This window comes from Lathamus discolor, chromosome 2, assembly GCF_037157495.1.
Source record: "Lathamus discolor isolate bLatDis1 chromosome 2, bLatDis1.hap1, whole genome shotgun sequence".
Lineage (NCBI taxonomy): Eukaryota > Metazoa > Chordata > Aves > Psittaciformes > Psittacidae > Lathamus > Lathamus discolor.
Window position 1 is genome coordinate 157,071,412 of NC_088885.1, and position 21,526 is coordinate 157,092,937.

At 46.5% G+C, this 21,526-nt stretch overlaps 1 long non-coding RNA gene across 1 annotated transcript; it reads left to right on the top strand.

Annotated features, from left to right (window-relative positions):
• The first annotated feature begins 16,692 nt into the window (after nt 1-16,692).
• On the top strand, nt 16,693-18,399 carry LOC136009455 (uncharacterized). Its single transcript, XR_010610574.1, has 2 exons — nt 16,693-16,794; nt 17,351-18,399. It is a non-coding gene; the product is annotated as an uncharacterized LOC136009455 (long non-coding RNA).
• The last annotated feature ends 3,127 nt before the right edge of the window (nt 18,400-21,526 follow it).

Genomic DNA, 21,526 nt, shown 5'->3' on the forward strand with positions numbered 1-21,526 from the left:
AGGGAGAAACCACATCTGCTCAGCTATCCAGCTTCCAGGGGCTTTTGCCCTCATCCTCATGGCTCAGAGAGCCTCTTTCCAGCCTGGTCCTGTAGCCTCTTCCCAGGGTACTTGTGTTCTTTCTGTGCAGCAAACCCCATTCCTGGGGTTCACCCTATCATTACTGCTGCCAGCATGCTCCTGCTCTTTCCAGAACACGGGAGCATTTGTACCATGGCCATGATACATTGCCTGGTTGACCAGCATTGTCATAGAATGGTTTGGGTTGGAAAGGACCTTAAGATCATCCAGTTCCAACCCCCTGCCATGGACAGGGACACCTCACACCAGACCATGTCACCCAAGGCTCTGTCCAGCCTGGCCTTGGACAACTGCCAGTGATGGAGCATTCACCACTTCTCTGGGTTTTTCCTAATCCAAACAGCATTTAAGGGCAGATTCATTACTCCTTATAATCTCCCCAAACACCCTGAAAAGAGTTGCTGTGTGACACTGGGCACCTCAAACACTACAAAACCACTAGACCCACCTTCCATGTGAAGGTTCATCCATGGGTCTTTGAGGCAAAGAAACCCCTGCAAACCCCATAGTTCCTATGTTTGCGGCACAATGCTAGTGTTAGTCAAACAGTTAAGAACTGGTTGCTCACACAAATGCCAGAGCCTGGCTCGTTTTTGCTGTGCTCCAGGGGTTCCTGTTTCTAGACATTCCCATGAATTAAGCTGAGCAAGCTGGCAGGGGAGGAACGGCCTCTGAATGTTGGCATGAAAAGCCCCACCACAAATTCAGCTGTCATTGTCCTTCCGCTTTGAAAGTTTTAAGCCCTTCAATTAGGGAGAGATGACAATATCCAGAGTAGGATTCCTTTGCTCTTTGTTTGGCATGTACAATTGAGACGTCTGACTTCAGATGAGCGAGTCACCGTCGGCTCCCTTTATCACCGATGCGGAGAAATAGGAAGAACCAGAGTGTGATTCAATCTACAATAGTAACCGAGAGGGGTCAAATGAATCACAGACTGCAAAAGAAGCTGAAGCTGTGTGGCCAGACATAAGATGCTACATTTTAGATATCTAAATTTAAGTGAGATGAATGCCACTCCTATGACTCAAGCAGTCGATCGCACAATGCAGTGACAATATGACCATGCTGAGTAATGCGCCTCTGATTTCGTGACTTACCTTCACCCCTGCCTCTTCTTCTTGCCTGTGTAGAGGTGAAGCACTGTGCTGTTGATACATTTCCTCAGTGGCAGGACTATGCATGGTAGCATCTAGCTGGCCACTGAACATGTGCTTTTCTTCTAGGGGAGCTATCGCATGGTGTTACCTTGTGCTTCCAGGTTGTGTTTTCTCTCCTCCAAGTCAAGACATCTTTGAGTTGATAGAAGTGCTAATGGGTAAAACCACAGTCTGAAGAGCTCAGGACTGCAATGCTGAGAGGTCAAGAACAGGCTATGGGCTGATTCTGGCTATGGAAGAGAGCCTTGGGTAAGGGCAAGGTGGGGAATGCAGTAGGAATGAATGTATGAATCTCTGTAATCCCAGAGGTGAAAATCACCTAGCACAAGATAACATGAGAAAACCCTAGAATCATGGAAAACGTGGCTGAATGGTGGCCTTGGAGGCACCATGTGATGAGCCCCAACACAAAAGGTCGTATCTGTGTTTCTAATGCCAAGCAGTGAAAGAAGGAGGTGAGACTCTGCTGCTCATTTCCTGATGCCTTGGATCTCTGTCCAGTGGTTCACATGGCTTATTGTGCAATGAGCAGCATTGCCTCCCTGTGAGCAGCGATGCGGGGGATTTTATTCTCACAGTGCATTGCTAGAAGTCCTTTTAAAGTTTTCCCTAGAATTCCCTGGCTAGGTTATCCCTAGAAATCACCAGCTGGGAAGCAGGATTAATAAGCAGTTGGGTCCTCCTTCTTTGAACCTCAAGGGCATGTCATTGACGCCACACTGCTCTAGGACCTTGCTTCCCCAGTGGGAATCTGTTTCTCATTCCTTGTGATATGTGGCAATCCTCTGCATTTGAGATCCAAAATAGATGTGCCAGACTGTGCCAGGGAAATGTGCCTTGGGCATGACAGATTGGAGGGAGCTGGCAGGGACAGGATGGCTCTTGGGCGAATCTCTGCCTCTGTCGCTCCTTCTGACAGGGAGACAAGGACATGACTTCTGTGCTTCTCTCTTTGAGCTGAGGACATGGAGAAGCTGTGCACGTGCCTCTGGGGATGCAGCTCCAGCTGTGCTGTTAACATCAGTGTGCAGAACAGGCACACAGCAGTGGTTGCTATAGAGGAGAGGACAACAGAACCTGGCTGGGTGGTGGTAGTGGTAGGTAGCACTGTCCAGGAAGGGAAGATGGCTTTACAACGGGTACTAATCCTGACCGATGGGCCCAAGTTCAGTGAGAAGCATCTGGTGGGATGTAGATCCCTTGGTGCTGAGCAGTAGGCAGTAGGCAGAATTGGAAGCAGCTTCTGTAGTCACTGAGTCCTCTGCTGGCTAATGCCAGCACTGTTTGTGGGTCCTTGAGGTGCACCTGAACTTCTTTGCCCATGGTTTGGTTCAGCTCCTGCCTGGAAGTGCAGGCATTTACCTTAAGTGCTTAGTGCTGAGAGACAGGACCTGCTGGTCTGCAGGCTGCTATACCTCCTGTTTTGAGGTCCTTACAAAAACACAAAAGGCTTCCTTCTTCCACAAAGCCTGAGACCTTGAATACTTTAAATCATACCAGCTATTAGTGCAGCAATAATTAAATAATGATGGATGCTCCAGAGGGATGAGCTCAGTAGCTCCACGACCTTGCTGCTAGAAATTGCCCCCTCCTTTCTGCTCATAACCCTGGTGTTGCTCCAATTAACATTTGAGTAAATCCTTATAATCCCAAAGAGGTTTCCATGCCAGTGTGGTGGAGGCTTATGGGAAAGAGCAGTGCCTTAAACTGAGCACTGGCTGGAATGGGAAAAACTCCTTTTCACTTCTGCATTCTGAAATACTGAATGCTTGGTCTAAACATATGTTAGGTGGTGGGTTAGTCAATGGTGATGCATGATTGCCCAGGTTGCCCAGGGAGGTTGTGAGTGCTCCATCCCTGGCGGTGTTCAAGGACAGGTTGGATGAAGCCTTGTGTGGGATGGTTTAGTGTGAGCTGTCCCTGCCCATGGCAGGGGGGTTGGAACTAGATGATCTTGAGGTCCTTTCCAACCCTAACTATTCTATGATTCTATGATTCTATGATTGTTATCCTGAAATACATATGGGATGCGATGAACGCTATTGATTCCTACATGCCATACCTGCTTACATGGGCACACTTTGCTTCGTCAGTGGCTGCTGAAGGTACGTAGCAGTGAAGATATTTGGATCCTGGAGGAATGGGTTAACCTCATCCGAAGTGCCAATGGTTTGTGGTAATTCATACTATCTGTTTGACTTCAGTCACCAAAAATGTACTCTGCTCTCAGGGTATAGATGTTGAGTACATCAAGAAGTCAAGCCCTTTTATCATGGTAAGCAGCAAAAGGACGAAGGCTCTCTGTAGATTTGGGCTCCATGCCCAAGTGCTTTACTGTGGGTTAGGTAGCATGTCATTTAAAGACATCAAGATCCTTGTCCAAATGTTCTTGTCTCACCAGTAAAATTTGAGTGCTACTGCTGGGATTGCTTTGCTGCCTAAGGGAGAGCAGGATCTGGCCCATAGGGAAGGCTGAGATAGCCCTCTCCACCTGAAGGTGTCAGCCCAGGCAGGGTGAAGCTGGCAGGAGAATGGCCTTGACGGAGGCAGTGAGTTGCACGCAGAGATTTGGAGCAGTTCGAGACCGTGTTCTTGTGTGTTTGTGTCTCCCCTCAGTTCCCACGCCTCTGCACTTCCTTGTTTAGCCCAGGCCCGGAAGCAAAACTGCTGAAATGCAAGGAGGAAAGTTATTCTCATGGTGTTTCCAGCCCAAACAGAACCAGGAGGGAGAGAGGAAATCTCATGAGAAAGCTTGACAGATTTCCAGCCCAGTCCCATTCAGGGCCGTGGAACTTCTGGTGTTTCATCTGAGCCTCTGGGTCCAGGGTTCTCACCACGTTTGTGTGCACCTGGAAGTCCCTCGGCACCAGAGCAGCAGCAATACTGGTGTCCAGGACCTTCCTGCAGTGCCATAGATCTCGGCTTTGTTCTGCTTCAGCCCGGATTCACTGAGGAGTGGTGCATTTGCTGCTTGTTCCCACCATAGATGAGATGAGTGGGTGACTTCTGCAAGGCAGAGATGTTTCTGGTGGAGGTGAAGCTCCTCCTTTCTTCACACTCAGACAGGGTATTGGGGAGACAACCACGGACTTTGAGCTGGAAAGCAAGCTCAAAATCCACTGCTGTGCACCGGAACAGCCTATAGCATCAGACTGCTAGGTATCTTCTCTCATTAGATAGCTCCACATTTCCCCCTTTGTGATGTGTGGTCCATCAGGGAAAGAAGTTAGATGTGGGAACTGCCCTGGAGCAGCTCTTTTGAGTTCAGAATCCTAGAAGTTGGCACCAATGCAGCCTCTCCTATCTTGCTGATGCTCCATCGATTGTGCAACCTATATGGAGCCTCCCAACTGTGTGAGAGTGGAGGGTGTCAAGAGATAAGAGGGATGCTGCACCCAGGCGCTGTCAAACATGAAGCTAGGATGAGGTAAGAGCGAGAAGCACCTGATGGTGCCTGGTGATGCCAGGATGGTCAACTCTGGCCATTGCTATCTCACCTAATGCAACCCTCATATCAATTTTCTCTTAGGCCCTCTGGATGCTTGGTCCCGTCTTTCTTGATTCCCTTCCCAGCAGCAATCTGTGCTGCTTAATTGCAAACTACATTAAACCAAAAAGTGTTTCCTCGTGTATTTGGCTTTAAATTTATCACCCCTTGCTGCCACTGAATGATGGTGGCAATTAGGAGCTTGCTGCATCCCCAGTTCTTACTTTGCAGCTGATGCAGCAGTGATTAATCCCAGGGCAAACACAGCAGAGGTGAACGCAGCAGCACTGGGACCAGAGATAATCTTGGGATAATTTATAATTGCAAAGCCACGCTCGGAGCAGGAGAAGCCTCTGGGAGTTGCTTTGCTTTTCATTTCAAAGGGGAGGCTGACTGACAGAGCTGGCGTTGGCTGGTTTATTTGTCCTGTTGTTTGCATTGGACCACTTCCATTTTCTGGCACTGAGAGACTGTCTTTGGGATGAATTTTGTCTTATTTTAGGAGAGCTGAGCAGCCTGAACCAGGTCTCAGCTGAGCAGTGGGAGAAATGCAAGCTCTGACTCCTCCTTGTTGTAACTGTGAGCAACTTGCACCAAAGCAGTAGAGAAGAATAAAGCACCTCAAGGGGGCTGGGATTCAGGCTTGCTATCTTACAGATCCCTAAGGAAGCTGCAGGAGTGATGCTCTGCCTTTTCTTTGGCTGTGTAAAGACCCGAGGGAGATGGCTTTTAACGTAGGTGCTTCAGTCAAATGTGCTTGAAATTCCCCCGAGGCCACCTTAGCACAGGTGTCAGTAGCATCACTAGGTATAATGCAGCTTGCGCTCATAAACCCTGGGGGCTGCTGCTGGAGGAACACGGTGGTGCCCTTAGCTCATCCTTTGCTGCATTTTCTCCTTGCTCCTCAGCCCAGTCTTTGTGGGGTTGTTTGCCCTCTCAGGAGGACAAGGATATGTATGGGCTTGGTCTGAAAGTGCTGTAGAAATCATGGGTTCCCATTCTCCAACGAGATGAACACAGACTGTTTCAAATGTGGTTAGAGCACCATAACCAATTCCCACTGCTTCCCTCCTTGCAAGGACCAATGGAATTTCTTTGGGTTAGAAAGGACCTTTCTGTCAGTCCTCATCCAACTTTCATTAACCACCTCGAGAACTGCTTCTCGTACATCACACCTCTGTTTGGTTGCTAACTACTGGGAATGGGTGATCCTGAAAGAGCAGACAGTGTCAATCGTAATCCACTTAGGTCCAGCCTCATTTCTTACTCTTCTTTAACGTTTTCATTGTTGGTGAGGATGTGTTTCCGACAGAAACATAGCAAGGAACAAACAAGGAGGTTGCTTGCTGTCAGCAATCACAGCCGAGACCCCCAGGCCTGCCCAGGCAGTGGTACCCACACTGGCTGTGGACTGACCGGCAGTCCTGAGTGTGAGAGCAGGATGGGGCTCATGTGTTTTCCCTTTGAGACTTGGAAGACCTTAATCATCTCTGAATCCATTTCGCAGGTGCTCCCTGGAAGAGATAAGCATCACTGGCTATTTTTTAACCCACAGATGGAGATGTTATTATGAGCTAGAGCCAAAGCTAAGCAAGCCTGTAGTGAAGCTGGTGATGTGTTAATTGTGTGCTTAAAGTTAAATGTTATCTTAAGGTCTGAAGGACTGTGGTTAGGAATGGCAACCTAATGGTCACTGGAGACAGTGGGAATGTTTAGCAGGTATGTTTTGGAGAGCTTTTTTTTAACCTAGTGACCTGTAACAGAGCTTTTTCATCCTGAGGATCAGGGATGGTGAGAAAGAATCACATTAAGATAGGGTATACAGTATCCATATAGTACAATGGGGTTAACGCAACAGGGAAAGTGTGGTAGGAAACATCTAGAACAAGCAAAAGACAGGCAATAAAATGACCATTTTATAAACGCATGATAGGTACCAAGGAGATTGGTAGCAGTCACTTATGACTGCTTAAGGGACTAGTTAAGAAGGAACTTTCAGATCAATCAAAATCTTTTTGCAAGAGTGTTTCTGGAAAGGGGAGATGCAGTAGATGCCATGTGCCTTGGCTCCAGCGAGGCTTTCATCACTGATCTACCAAAACAGCTAAAGCACATAACTCACATGCTTGTTAATGTGGCTACCAAGATGGGAAGGCATGGATATGAAGGCTAGATGGTAGGCACGGATCTGAAAGTTAGATGAACAAATACAGAGGAGGATTATTCCATGGACATGCAGAGTCAGGAAAGACTGAGAAAGGCACTGGAGGATGCAACTGGGATGAAAGGTGGCCTCAACTTGGTGGAAGAGCAGCCTTCCAAAAGTAGGGTGAGATTGGTTGGGAGACGCGTGGGGTGGAATAAGGCAGGAACATCCAGCTACACAAATACAGAATGGGGAACAACCGGTTTGGGCAATGGGTTCCCAGGGAATGTGAGTCAGGAAATCCACCCTGTTCTGGAGGGAGAAAAGAGCACATGGGGAGGTGTAAACAGGCATACAGCCTAGTCTGAAACTCAAAGTTTATTACTCAGACAGGGGGCAATGTGTTTCTGGATCTAAGTCTAGAACAGTGTGATAGAAAGACCTAGGAAATCTGAACTAGGAGAAAAGGTTTAAAGATTGGAGGTTTTCAGCTTAAAGAGAAGAAGCATACTGGGTCATCACAATGGTTTTCATGATGTAAAAGGTTGCTGTAAACCAAAAAGAAATGTCAATACTGTCTGCTGAATCTCTATTAAAAATGCATGTTGAATTCTCCTGAGTTTAAATATGGCTCAGTTAATAGAAAAGGACATTCTTCTGGGAACTGAAATCGTATACACTTAATTAATGATAATGAACACTGCAGGATATGGAAGACCCTGGGCAAAGATTTTGACTACAAGGTGTTCCAGCAACACTTAACTCATTGTGGGCATCTGTGATTTGATCAAGTGGTTGCCAAACCACTTTATCTCTCCACCAGGGGTGGAGGAAAGTACCAATTATATAGACTACAATAACTTCTATTCCTGCCTATGTTCAAGATTATAGTCAGCTGAAATCTACTGGGAACTTTGATGTTTTACTGAATCTAGCTGTTTAATGGCTATTAAAACAGAGCTATGCTATTCATTCTGAAATAGCATGTCCAGTAAATGAACTTGTATTTTACTTTAGGTCTTAAACTCAGTCTTCTATGAATCAATTCGCAGTTCTGAATGGCTTGAGCAATACTGGTTGGGTTGTTTTTTTGCCTGTCTGTGCCCCTGCAGATGTGGATAGATAAATCAGGGTGTGGAGTGTCTGTCCCTGTTGAACAAGTGGAATGGGTGAGGACAGGGAGCAGCCATACTGGGTACTGGTGAGTAGTGCTTCTCTTTAGATACTTACAAGCGTATGGTCTTCACCAAGGATGCAATCAAAGCCACCCAGTGCTGCAAGTGCAAAGCCTTGTACTATGCCATAAAGGAATATTCTTGGCTGCTGTAAGGCTGTTGTTCCTAATGAAATGAAGATGAATATGCAATACTGCACCATGAACCTGCTGCCCAAATCCTGCTCAGGTGGTGTCAGCAGAGGAGACCCCCGTGATGCTCAGTCTCAAGAGCTCTTTGCGATTCTAGGATGTGTCATGGGGATATCCAACACCTTCTGATCAAAGTCAAGCATCCTGAACCTGTTATCCCAAGCCTTTCATAGCCTCACTGTGCAGATGGCATCTCAGGGCTAGGAGTGGTGGTGATGGCAGCAGATTTTTCAGGTGCTTGGGCTGCTGTTGCCAGCCCTTGAGATGCTGAGAACGCACAAGATGACAGATGTGTAAATAGGAATGCGACAAATGAATGGTGTTTAGAAATCAGTGGAAATCACTTTTAAGACAACTAAGTATTGGCTTTATGCATTGTGAGATGTTGGGAAGTGTGTCCCCAGTTGCCAAAGCCATAAGCATTGATGTGCTTAATGCTAGAAGTGTGCAGAAAAGCAGTGTATTTCCTAGGTGCTTTTCTCTCCCTCTGCTGCTGGAGCCTGAGATGAAACAGCAAAAGGGAAGGCTCCAGCCCCTCCTGCATCTCACAGGGCCCAGCAGAACAGCATTACTGTGCTCTGGCTTTCGTTTGCCGGTGGCGGTGGAGAGGAGTTGACAGAGCCTTGGCTTCATCTGCCTCCTCCTCCTCCTCCCATTCTTCATCCCCAGGAGCTGGGACTTCCTGTGGTTTGGCAGGAGCTCTATAAACACTCTCCCCAAAGTGCCTTCCCCCGCCTGCCACCGCCACACACCCTTGGAAAAAGAGGAAACACCGCAGCCGGGAATGTGGAAGGGGATTTCCATGGGATTGAATGAGGTCGGCCTCCTTCACCCATCTGTGGGGCTGGGAGGAATGCCGGGATTCCTCCTGATGGCCCCAGGAAAGATCCTGCCCTACTTGGTGTAGGACTGGGACAGCACCCAAACGGCACCAGGGGTGGCTCCTAACATGGGGTTGCTCAACTGGCTCTATCCCAGATTTGCAGCCTGATGGCCATCATCCAAAGGTTTTTCCTCCCCTCCTTTTCCAAGGGAGGAGGAGGGCAAAAGGAGGAGAGGTCGTGTGAAGATGGCCTTCAGCCAGGGGAGCATGGGGTGGAGGAACCTCTATGTTATCTCTGGCTGCAGTCCCCACTGAGGGTCCATTCCCTGCCCATGGATGCATGGCACAGGACATATAAATCCACACGGCTGTATGGTTTTCCAGCTGAATTAGAGGTGCATCCCAATGGAGACCCTTCTCTGAACCCTTCAGCCCCACCAAAGTGTGCCCAGGCATGAGCATGGGTCATGGACCATACACAGAGTTAACGTCTGCATCTTGAAGCATCTCATGAGCCCTGGCTTTGCACGGTTATAGTAGATATAATAAATAGATATAGTAAAATACCTATTCGCATCCCAACAAGCCATGGGGTGTGGATACTGTTCTCCAATCCCACTTTTTCCAGATAGAGGTATCATATCCTGGGCTGTGGGCATTTCTTCTCGCACCGAGAGCATCCTCAGGTGCCTGGATGATGTGACCTCCTGAGGTCCCCCCACTTTGAATTATACCAGTCCTCGGGTATGGAGGGGAATGGGCTGTACATGACTTTCCCATGTGGGGACCAGGAGAGGGGGACAGATAGTAAATGCAGTGCATGGGTGACATCTAATGTCTTATTGGGGTAACACAGGCTGGTTTTTCCAGTATTAATCCTACTAATTGTAAGGGCTTTGGAGTGAGCGGGAGGATCAGGTCTATCTGGGTTTCAGGAGACATCTTCTTTCCTGGGGATAAAAAATGGATCTTTTCCTTCCAAGTAGCAAGAAATATATCACAGCATTTCACTCCCAGCTTCGTGCTTCACACGAGAAGTGACTTCAGAGGCTTTATGCGAAATTTTCATCTATAAATGACTTTGCACTTGGAAAGCTTGGAAAGGGTTGTATTTTGGAAGCATTTTTTAAGTATTCTAAAGGAAATTTCAAGGTTAAAGACATTTTGCTTGGTTAGATTTACTTTTCTAATACCAATATTAATGGCTGACTTGTTTGCCTTGCTTTGTGGGAGGGTATGTGAGTGAATGCATATATATATTTGTATAATATATATATATATTGAACCTAAGAAACTCCTGCAAGACACAAAAGAGATGTGGAAGAGGCCTCCCTCACACTGTTTCTCCCCGGGACTGTGGGAACAGCTCCTTGTCTTTACCGCTACTGCCTTGGAAGACATCCAGGACAAGGACTATTCCCATCTCCCTGCTTCATTAGGTCTTGACAAATAGACACTGATCAGCAAGACTAGTTCCCTAATTGGGGAATGCAATTAAATTGGAGCTGTTGTTCTCAGCCTGCACTTGGCTGTTTCGCTTTCAAACCTGAAGAAAGCCTTTTATCTACCAAGCTCTGGTGGTGTCACGCTGCTGAAGGATGCTGCCTCCTGCATATTGTCCTGGCTTTAGCTGGGATAGAGTTAATTCTCTTCCTATTAGCTGGTATAGTGCTGTGGTTTGGATTTATGAATGGCCTTGCAGAGGATGGAGCTCTGCAGACTGCAAACAGCAGCATGTTCCTGAATCCCACCGTAATTCCTGGTTGAACTTGAGCCTCTTCTGATGTGAAAACTGAGGATGACAGAGGAGCTCTTATTCTCCCATGCAGATAAATGCATTGGGCACATTATAGCTTGGATCTTGTATTTTATAACACCTCTCTGCTTGCAAAAAGCCTGTTTTCCGTAGAATCATAGAATAGTTAGGATTGGAAAGGACCTCAAGATCATCTAGTTCCAACCCCCCATACCCATGGGCAGGGACACCTCACACTAAACCATCTCACCCAAGTCTTCATCCAACCTGGCCTTGAACACTGCCAGGGATGGAGCACTCACAACCGCCCTGGGCAAACCATTCCAGTGCCTCACCACCCTAACAGGAAAGAATTTCCTCCTTATATCCAATCTAAACTTCCCCTGTTAAAGTTTTAACCCGTTACCCCTTGTCCTGTCACTACAATCCCTGACAAAGAGTCCCTCCCCAGCATCCCTATAGGCCCCCTTCAGGTACTGGAAGGCTGCTCTGAGGTCTCCACGCAGCCTTCTCTTCTCCAGGCTGAACAGCCCCATCTTTCTCAGCCATCATTAGTCCCTTCTCCATGGATGAATTTGGCAATGCCCGTACCCCTGATCCTTCTCTAAACCATTCCTGGTTTTTAGCCAGAAGGCACATGGCACATCCCAGCACTTCCTAGGCTAGAAGAAGTCGTAAATGCTCCATCCCTGGCAGTGTTCAAGGCCAGGCTGGACAGAGGCTTGGGTGACATGGTCTAGTGTGAGGTGTCCCTGCCCATGGCAGGGGGTTTGAACTGGGTGACCTTAAGGTCCTTTCCAACCCAAACCATCCTGTGATTCTATGATTGTAAATCCTTCCTTCTCTTTCTCTCCCTCCAAAACTAGGTGATCTCCCCAATCCTGCTTGTACCAGCTTGGACCAGTGATGACCCTGACCCCAGTTCCCTGCTTCCAAGGCAGGTACTGCACCAGAAGCACCTTGATGTCCCTACTCCTGTTGGCATAACCACATTAGATTTGCAGCAAAATCAAAGGGTGCATGGAGATAACCCAGAATAATGGAATAGCTTTATTTTTCTGCTTTTCCCATCATACCAGGCTGGAGCCTTCACTTTCCCAGAGGCTGTTGGAGAACTACATTAATTTGTTAGTGATTCAGAAACTGCTGCAGCATCTTGGGGAGCCACTTACAGCTCCATCAGTCGCTCATTGAGGCAGTGCCCCAGGAAAACAAGCCCCATCAGGATCAAGCTAACCCTGACTGTTCCTCTCCTGCATAATGACAGCAATTAGTGTTTGCTGGCACTTTGCAAGCATTAGTTAATTATCCCTTGGAGCTTCGTCTGCGAGGAGCCTTGCTATTTTTAGTGTGCTTTACACACAGGGAAACTGAGGCACCAGATTTAAAGGTTGTTGTACAAGGGCTGGAGATGGAGACATAGTCCAGCGCTGTGATTGCGGTCCTGAACATACCCACTGCTTCTCCCTGTCCCCTGCGTCCACTGGAGCGCATTTGACTTGCGCCATTAAATCACATATTCCCTAGTGCTAGTTTGGATTGGAACAGCATATTTTTTTTTATAATTGGGCATTTGACTGAACCCATCAAACAAACCATTTAAGTTTTCTTTTTTTTTTTTTTTTTTTGCCTACAAACTGGCCATTTTTGGCAAATGAAAATCAAGGATATTTTTGGCTTTCCTGTTGCTGCTCCCTTATTCCGTCTTTCCAAGGCAAAACTGATGAAACCAAGAAAAGGGTACCATTAAAAGTGACCAAATGCGCGCGCACACACACACACACACACACACAAAGGGGGCTAAAAATGCTTCATGTGCAGAAGGTCGCTGGGATGCAACCCGCTGTTCCCTGTATATCAGCTATAAAACTGCCAAATTCTTCCTTGATGTCTTTTGAGCAGCTCCAATGTTTTGCAAGGCAACTTTATTTCAAGCCAATCATTTATTGCTCTTTATCTGGGTTTGTTCCCTGGGGTTTTTCTGTCCCATAAAGTCTCTTATTTACTGGAGAAGGCAGATGTCCATTAGATTTATCCAGGTAAGCGAAATACATACATATATATCTACTTTGTAGAGATGCACAACACTGATTTTGTGAACTGTTGTGTTATTTTACTGGTAGTTTTGCTATATATGAGTTTTTTTCTTGATACACTCAGTTCTTAGGACACTCTAATACGTTATATTCTCAAGCTTCATGGTCAAAAAGTGAATTCTAGCTGGGAAACTCGAGCTGGAGATAGAGCAGAAACCCAAGAGTAAGACATCAAGGTTGCCACTGTTATTATTACTTTAAACACCAAATACTCCTGTGGGTTTTCAAGCAAGACATGTAAATTTTAAGGCCAGATTCAGGATTTTTCGGTGTGTGGAGCTGTGCCTCTGAGTGGTAATCACCACGGTGGGAGCAGTCAGCACAGGGTTTAGTTTCCCTCAGTTCACGTCTTGTTCAGCCCATAGGCTGATACAACATTGTTGAGCATTCATAAAACATATATATCCTCAGGTTAATGGAGTCAGCTGAAGACTTGCCACTGACCTGTACTTGTTTACCAAACAAGCCTTAAATATAAATAAAATAAAGCTCAATAAAAATCCTTATTTCCAAGAGTATAAAAGATTTTCTATAAAATCAGGTTTTCAGGTGGTTCCCGGGTTATGGTATTTTGCTTAAATTATGATACATGTGATTTCCCCCCCTCCCCCGGAAAATACACTTAGGATTCAGTGTATCTGAATATCTGCATATTAATATCTGGCTCTGCCTATCTGCTCTCTCCTTTCTGTGGTCTTCATACCTCTGGTGCATAAGTATCTGCCATGATCCTTGAATCAAACATCTTCCTCCTTGAGAAGAATGAAGGCCAAGCAGGGAGCCAATTGTTCTGTTTCCTTTGCAAAAGACCCATCTCTTTTCAGTGAGCTGCAGAAATCCCTCAGACCTGAATGTCTTTGTGGTACATCCCCAGATTGTGATCTCAGTCCTGAATCCTCTGATTCAGCCTCATGGAGGGTTGTGAGGGTCCTCTGAAAACATCCCATCTCTTCTGCTCCTTCCTCACTGAAGTTTCTGGCTGGAACTGGGGTTATTTTCCTGGTGCTTTGGTATCTCCCATCCAGAGCTGGGCTGGGAAGAGGTCACAGCTCATGGATGTGATGGGAGAGCTCCCATCTGCCTGCATCCTCAGCCCTCAGTCAACACCACCACCTCACCTGTCTGCAGTACCTGCAGTCCTTCCTGGACACTGGTCCCTCTGTGTCTTGCCAAGTTTCCAGCACTTGCTGCAGAGCAGAAGTAAGATATCTTTGCTCTCCTTGACCCTTCTTATCCAGCCATTAGCTGAAGCTCTTATGCCAACTCTCCTTGTCACACATTGTGTAACAGTGTTCACCTACCACCTTCCCCACATTCACCTCTCTGACGCCTGCCCTTTACTCATTGCTGATGCCAGCTGTGAGCAGCATGGACCTGATGGGTTCAATCACCATTTATCTGCTGAGCAGGATAAGTTCCAGGTGCATGGGCCGGGCCAGGAGGGTTAGAAGGAGCTGTTGTCATGATGCTATTCTATGGACAAACACGTGGGAAGAACTGTCTTCTGAATCTCTTCCTCCTCCCAGGGCTGAGCAAAAGGGCTGATATGGGAAAAATACAACTTTTCTGCCTTAAACAGTTCCTTTTTTGTGGGTGAACAAAGGCTATGAATACCCAGGCTGTCACTATTTATGTAGGCAAATATGAGTTTCAATAAGGAATTTAGCCATGTGAGGGCCTGTGCACAGGTTAAGTGGTGTCACATCTTTTGCACTGTGATGGCATTTACCTCTGCCCACCAACACTTAGGAAGGCCTCAGGCCAGACTGATCTCCCCAAGGACAAAGATGCCACTAAAGAAGCTGTGCTGGAGGGAGTAATGAGTCAATATAATGCAGTTATCTGATTATCAGTTTTCTTTTAGCTCATTTCCTTGCAGCCTATTAAGTAGAGAGAGGTTAAATTGCTATTTGAAATGTTATTTTGCAGTGTTATCCTGCAATTCAGTATTTTTCTTTCCTCCTTCACTGTCATAATTACATCCCTATTCTGATTGCTTCATGTTTATAGATTATTTTAATCATGTTGACTTGATAGTTTATGGGTTTGATCTCTTTGCTCTTCTTTTTGGAGAACAAGAACTACAGTAACCGCTTTTCTTGCTGCAACAGGAGCTTGTCCATATCCCTTTTCAGATGGAATGGCCTTTATTGCTTTTAGTTATTTTTCTCACACCTATTTGGGGGCAGAGATAATCTGCAGGCACAATCTGTCCAATTCTTCCTCCAATACTTGCTGAGTTTTGTCAGTGAGTTTCTCACCAGCCACTGAATGTAAATCAGAATCCCCAGGGCATTTTATTTATTATCTCCAAGAAATAAGAAACAGCCCCTTGCTATGGAAATCCAGTATCTTGTTATAGATAAGGACACATCTCAAAGGAATGATTTCCTTATTTATATTAGGTGGAAAATGAGACTAACAGAAGAAGAAAAAAGAGAGCCAACAACAGTTCCTTTCTGCAGTCTTTCTATTGCAACCTGCACAGGTGCGGTCTGGCTTTTTCTGCACTTGTGAATCAAAATCATGGGATGGTTTGGGTTGGAAAGGACCTTAAGATCATCCAGTTCCAACCCCCTGCCATGGGCAGGGACACCTTCCACTAGACCATGCTGCCCAAGGCTCTCTCCAGCCTGGCCTTGAACACTGCCAGGGATGGAGCATTTACCACTACTTTGGGCAACAGGAGGTAGAATTGAGATACCAAAGTAGTGGCGTGCATAGGGTGGCAAGTGTGTGTAGGACAGACAGAGCTTTGGCTACAAACTGAGGATGCCAGTGCCTGTTTATGGATTGCCATAGTGAATCTGCAACCTGCTTTTTGTCTCCACATCCATTTCAGAGGTGTAGTGATGGGTGTTTTCAGGTTTTGCCTGTGTAGCAGTCAAACGTGGGCTGTATTTGCATGTAGGTGAATCGCGGTCCCGGGTTATTCCTGGAGCAGGTTCAGGGATTCAGCATTTCCAACAGAGATGCCTTGGAAGGGGGACAAACTTCCACAGGCAGGGCCTGGATCCGTGCCCAGGAACGGGGCCGGGTGGACGTCAGCAGATTTGGTTCAGGGAGGAAGGTCGTGTGAAACTGCATCTTGGATCTGCCCACCCTTGTGCTTGCGGCTGAACCCAAAGACCCGGAGCCAAGGGCAGAGTTTCACCCGCACAGTGCCCAGGATTTATAACCTCTGCTGGGAGCCTGCCCCTGCAGGAAGACCTGGTCCATCGGCTGTGTGTGTGGAGCACCCTTTGATGTTTAAACTGAAACAGGGGAAGTTCAAGTTGGATATAAGGAAGAAGTTCTTTACTGTGAGGGTGATGAGGCACTGACACAGATTGCCCAAAGAAGTGGTGAATGCCCCATCCCTGGCAGTGTTCAAGGCCAGCCTGGCCAGAGCCTTGGGTGACGTGGTTTAGTGTGAAGTGTCCCTGCCCATGGCAGTGGGTTGGAACTGGATGATCTTAAGGTCTTTTCCAGCACAAAGCATTCTGTGACTGTGTGATGTGTACCTTTCTGGTGCATAGGAGCTCTCAGGCTGGTCCTGCACATCCATCAGTAAGATCTCTGCCCCTCTAATTTCACCACACCATGTCTATGGATGAGTGCCTGCTGCACTGACTCCTGTTTTCACCTGTATCCCAGAGCCTGTTTCCTCGGCCAGCAGGTTTCACTGCTAACCCAGCAGCTCCTTTGCCTCCTTTACCAGGTGTTGCTGGTTATGGCTCAGAGCACTTAAGGGATGGAGAAATAGTCAGCACCTGCAAGATGGATTTGGTCAGTAGCTAGCAGGGGATGTTTGTTGAGGGATGCTCTGTGGTTGCAAGGCTTATTGGACATGTTGAAGATGAGTGACACAGGAAGTGTGCTGGCATCCACCATCACTGGGTGAGTTTTAGATACTCAGCAATGTCAAACCTTTCTCTGAGATGAAGGTGAGAAGCTGAAAATAAGCATCTCTTTCACCATGATAGTTATTTTTGTGTTTTATAAATTTGTTCCTCCCAGTTTATTGCCCGGTATAAAGGGGGTGTGCTCTTTTTTCTTCTTTAATTAGCCAAATTAATTTTATTTGCCAATTAAACCTTTGCAATGAAAACATAAACTACCTTTGATACACATTTCCACCCCCAGTAGTTGACCTATGATCTGATTAAAAAGTATACAAAGCTTTAATCAACATGAAAGGGAAAATCATATGATTTTTCTTTACATAACTTGCGGAGGAATTTCTCCTTCATGCATTTACCTACTGCTCTAGTCAGGTCTGTTCAAGCAATGTATAACACAGTATGAAGGAGGCATCCACTATTGTAATTTTTGCTGTGTAAGGGAAGAAGTTTGCCATGTTTTTTGGAGATGAACAAGGAGAGGCATCCAAATCAGCCCACAAAAGATGAAGTTGATCCGGCTCTATAGCACAGGCATCTCTATCTCTCCCCAGGTCATTTTGCTTACCATTGCAGAGAACAGAGCGTGGGCAAGCATGAACTGGAAGGATGGAGATATCTAGCTATGGAAGCTGGACCTCAGACCCTGGCGATGCAGGCTGTCTTTCCAGCACTGTGGAGCACTGGGGAGTCAGCCTCAGGGGGGTTAATGGGTGACTGCTGCCACTATGTGTTGCTCTTCTTGGAGCAGGGGATTTAACTGGTTAAGGCTATCATGCTGAGCAGTAAGGGCTATTGTGCCTCTTAAAGCTTCCCACTTCTCTCCTCAGCCTGGGCTTCTTCTATATGAAAGGCATTACCCATATGCATGTTTTGTGAACACCGTGGTTTCTGATGTGGTACCACATTTCCACTGAGTCTGTATGGCTCACGAATATTGCAGAGGATGGATTGTAGTAATAGCATGATGATAAGATGCTTTATCCAGAATTCCTCAGTGTGCCCTAGTAGATGGTCAGGTTTAGGGTTTCTCTGCCATACTATACCCCTGCTTTCCTGGTCCTGGAAGGTGGCTTCAAAGCTGACTTTGAAACAGAAGAACGGAACTACAGAGCCTACTTGCTTCAGTGTTGCAGCAATGATTTGCCACCCGTGAAACTACAGTGTTCAGAGGTGATCTCCGCACCTTTGGCACTGGCCAGCTTTAATCTGCTGAATCGTGACATTTCCACTTGACTTTATAAGGTCCTGGTAAATTCTTCATTGGAAGATGTGGAGACCAGAGAGAGAAGAAAGGGAGATTTAGATTTGCTGGAGAGGTGCTTTGTTTGCAACCTGAAAGCTCAGATCTCTGGGCTGTGTCCCCTCTTTGAGTCATTTTGATGTAAGACTTAGCTGCTTTTGTTCTTTCTTTCCTTGGCAATGCAGTGCATGCCATAAGCTTCAGGGCCATGAAACATGCACAGGCACTCAGAGGAACTGCTATCCATGAATCCTGGAGCTCCATCCCTGCCCCTTTGGGCTCTCAACATTCCCTTTCCTTGCCACATTTTCCCTCTGCAGATGATGGAGATAATAATAATTTTCTGATAATTTTTCACCATTTTCATCATTTATCATTAAAGTGGATTTTGGCATCACTTCAGCCATGGAATCGATGTTTTGTTTTTTTTTTCAGCTATAAGACAATTATTTTTATAGGAAGGGGTTAATTCACACGTTTGCACATGATAAAGATTTCTTGTCACCAGGAACTGCCTTGTCCTGGGACAGAGAATTTCAGCAATATTGTGGCTTTGATTTCAAGCTGTTTTTTCTCATGCCCATGAGCCAGCACTCCCTCAAGTTCACCTTAACCAGCATAACACATAGATGGGTCTGGAGATGACCTGGTTTTTAGGTCACCAATACCGTTTGATGCTGACTCTGAAAACCATGTGTTCACTTTCTGGGATAAAAGGAGATCTGTGCTGACTTCTTCCCTGCTGTGCTATGAGGCCACACTTAGTATCCTGAGCTGCCCTTTGAAGCAAGGAAATAAGAGCGATTACTTCAGCCATATGCTGGAGACTTACTCACCCTTCTGGATCCCAGAGGTAGTTTGCAAGCCCTTCTTTGTGGGGGTCTTGACTGCACATCACTGTCTTGCTCTGCAGTTATTTCTGCCATGTCAGAGCTCTGAATGCTGTTACAGGATCAGAAAGGACACATGATAGTATTTTAAGCATATTTTTGGTGGTGGAAAATATAGCAGAGGATTTGTCTTAATTTTAAATGAAGAAACATTGATTCTTTTGGTAAGAATTTTGGTCAATTCTGGAGGCAAGGTTGAAGGAGGAAATGGTGTACTGACTGGCAGCCCAGTTTATTGCCCAAAGAAGTGGTGAATGCTCCATCCCTGGCAGTGTTTAAGGCCAGGTTGGACAGAGCCTTGGGTGACATGGTCTAGTGTGAGGTGTCCCTATCCATGGCAGGGGGTTGGAACTGGATGATCTTAAGGTCCTTTCCAACCCAAACCATTCTATGATTCTTTCTCTGCTGAAATAACTAATTAATTTCTACTTTTTTCTCTGCAAGAATCAGATCGGCCTCATCTGTGTGATCAAACAAGAGGCACAGAAAGCAACCCGTCCAGTGAAGAAAGATGGAGAACCGGCGCACTTACTACACAGAGTGTACCATCATTATATGCCCGCTCATTGGCATCAATAACCTGGCATGAAGTAGTACCACCAACAGTGGATGAAGTGATTTGTCAGCTCCTAGAGTTTGAAGACAATCTCACCCCTTCTGTTATTTCAGCTGTGTAAAAACTCCCAGGAGCTCTAACAATTGAGAGGCTCTATCTGATCTATCCAGCTCCCCGCGTGTACCAACCCATGTCTCGGATATTAACAGAAGGCTTCCTACTGCTTGAGAGAGAAGATATAGGAGGTACACACCATGGGCCACCCTATGGTTTTACCTGTGGGATCATGGATAAGACATGAGCAAGTGGGATGGAAAACCTACCTCAGCTCTGGAGAAATGGGTGCGTGAATTGAAGAGGAGAACAAAGGTCAGGGATGATCATCCCATGAAAGCTGCGGCTTCAGTCTCTGAGCAGATTCCCAGATGGAGTGAAAGAGCTGATTTTACTCCAGGTCCTGTGATAAAGAAGAATAATCCCTGTCTACCAGATGTAAGTGACCAATATTGTGATGACTATTAGAGGGGCCTTGCCTCCAGCTAGGTGGAGGTAGGGGACAATCAGATTTACTGGACTGTGTGGATCAGATGTCCTGGCACATCAGTCCCATAAAAGTATAAGGCTTTAGTAGATACCGATGCGCAGTGTACCCTGATACCATCAAGCTGTCAAGGGATGGAACCCATTTCTATTTCTGGAGTGACAGGAGGATCCCAAAAGTTGACTGTACAGAAATCAGCCTGGCTGGGAGGAAGTGGCAAAAGCACCCCATTGTGACTGGTCCAGAGGCTCCATGCATCCTCGGCATAGACTACCTCAGGAGAGGGTACTTCAGAGACCCAAAAGGGTACCAATGGGCTTTTGGTATTGCTGCTTTGGAGACAGAGGACATTGAGCAGTTGTCCACCTTGCCTGGTCTCTCAGAGGATCCTTCTGTTGTGGGGCTGCTGAGGGTCAAAGAACAACAAGTGCCAATCATGACCACAACATTGCACCTGTGGCAATATTGCACCAACCGAGACTACCTGATTCCCATCCATAAGCTGATCCGTAGACTGAAGAGTCAAGGAGTGATCAGCAGGACCCACTCACCCTTTAGTAGCCTCATATGGCCAGTGTGAAAGTCTAACGGACAGTGGAGACTTAACAGTAGACTATTGTGGCTACTATAATAGTAGACTATTTAGATTGGATATAAGGAAGAAATTCTTAACTGTAAGGGTGGTGAGGCATTGGAATGGGTTGCCCAGGGATGTTGTGAATGCTCCATCCCTGGCAGTGTTCAAGGCCAGGTTGGACAGATCCTTGGGTGACATAGTTTAGTGTGAGGTGTCCCTGCCCATGGCAGGGGGTTGGAACTGGATGATGTTAAGGTCCTTTCCAACCCAAACCATTCTGTGATTCTATGTGGCCTGAATGAAGACACACCACCCTTGAGTGCTGCCGTACTGGGCATGCTAGAACTTCAGTATGAGCTGGAGTCAAAGGCAGCCAAGTGGTATGCCACGATTGATATTGCCGATGCATTTTTCTCAACTCTTTTGGCAGCAGACTGCAGGCCACAGTTCGCATTTACTTAGAGGGGTGTCCAGTGCAGTTGGAACTGACTGCCACAGGGGTGGAAACAGCCCTACCATCTGCCATGGACTAATCCAGGCTGCACTGGAATGGGGGCAATCTCCAGAACACCTGCAATACATTGATATTATTGTAATTTCTTAGTGTACTTAAGGATTTATTTAGCTATGGAAGGTTGCTCTGATCTCAAAATCCTTTGCAGAGACTCTGCTTGCCCAAACACAACTCTCCTGCTACAGGGCAAGGACACCTCACACTAGATCATGTCACCCAAGGCTCTGTCCAACTTAGCTTTGAACACTGCCAAGGATGGAGCATTCACCACTTCTTTGGGCAACCCATTCCAGTGCCTCAGCACCCTCGCAGGGAAGAACTTCTTCCTTATATTCAACCTGAACTTCCCCTGTTTCAGTTTGAACCCATCACCCCTTGTTCTATTGCTACAGTGCTGATGAAGAGGAGG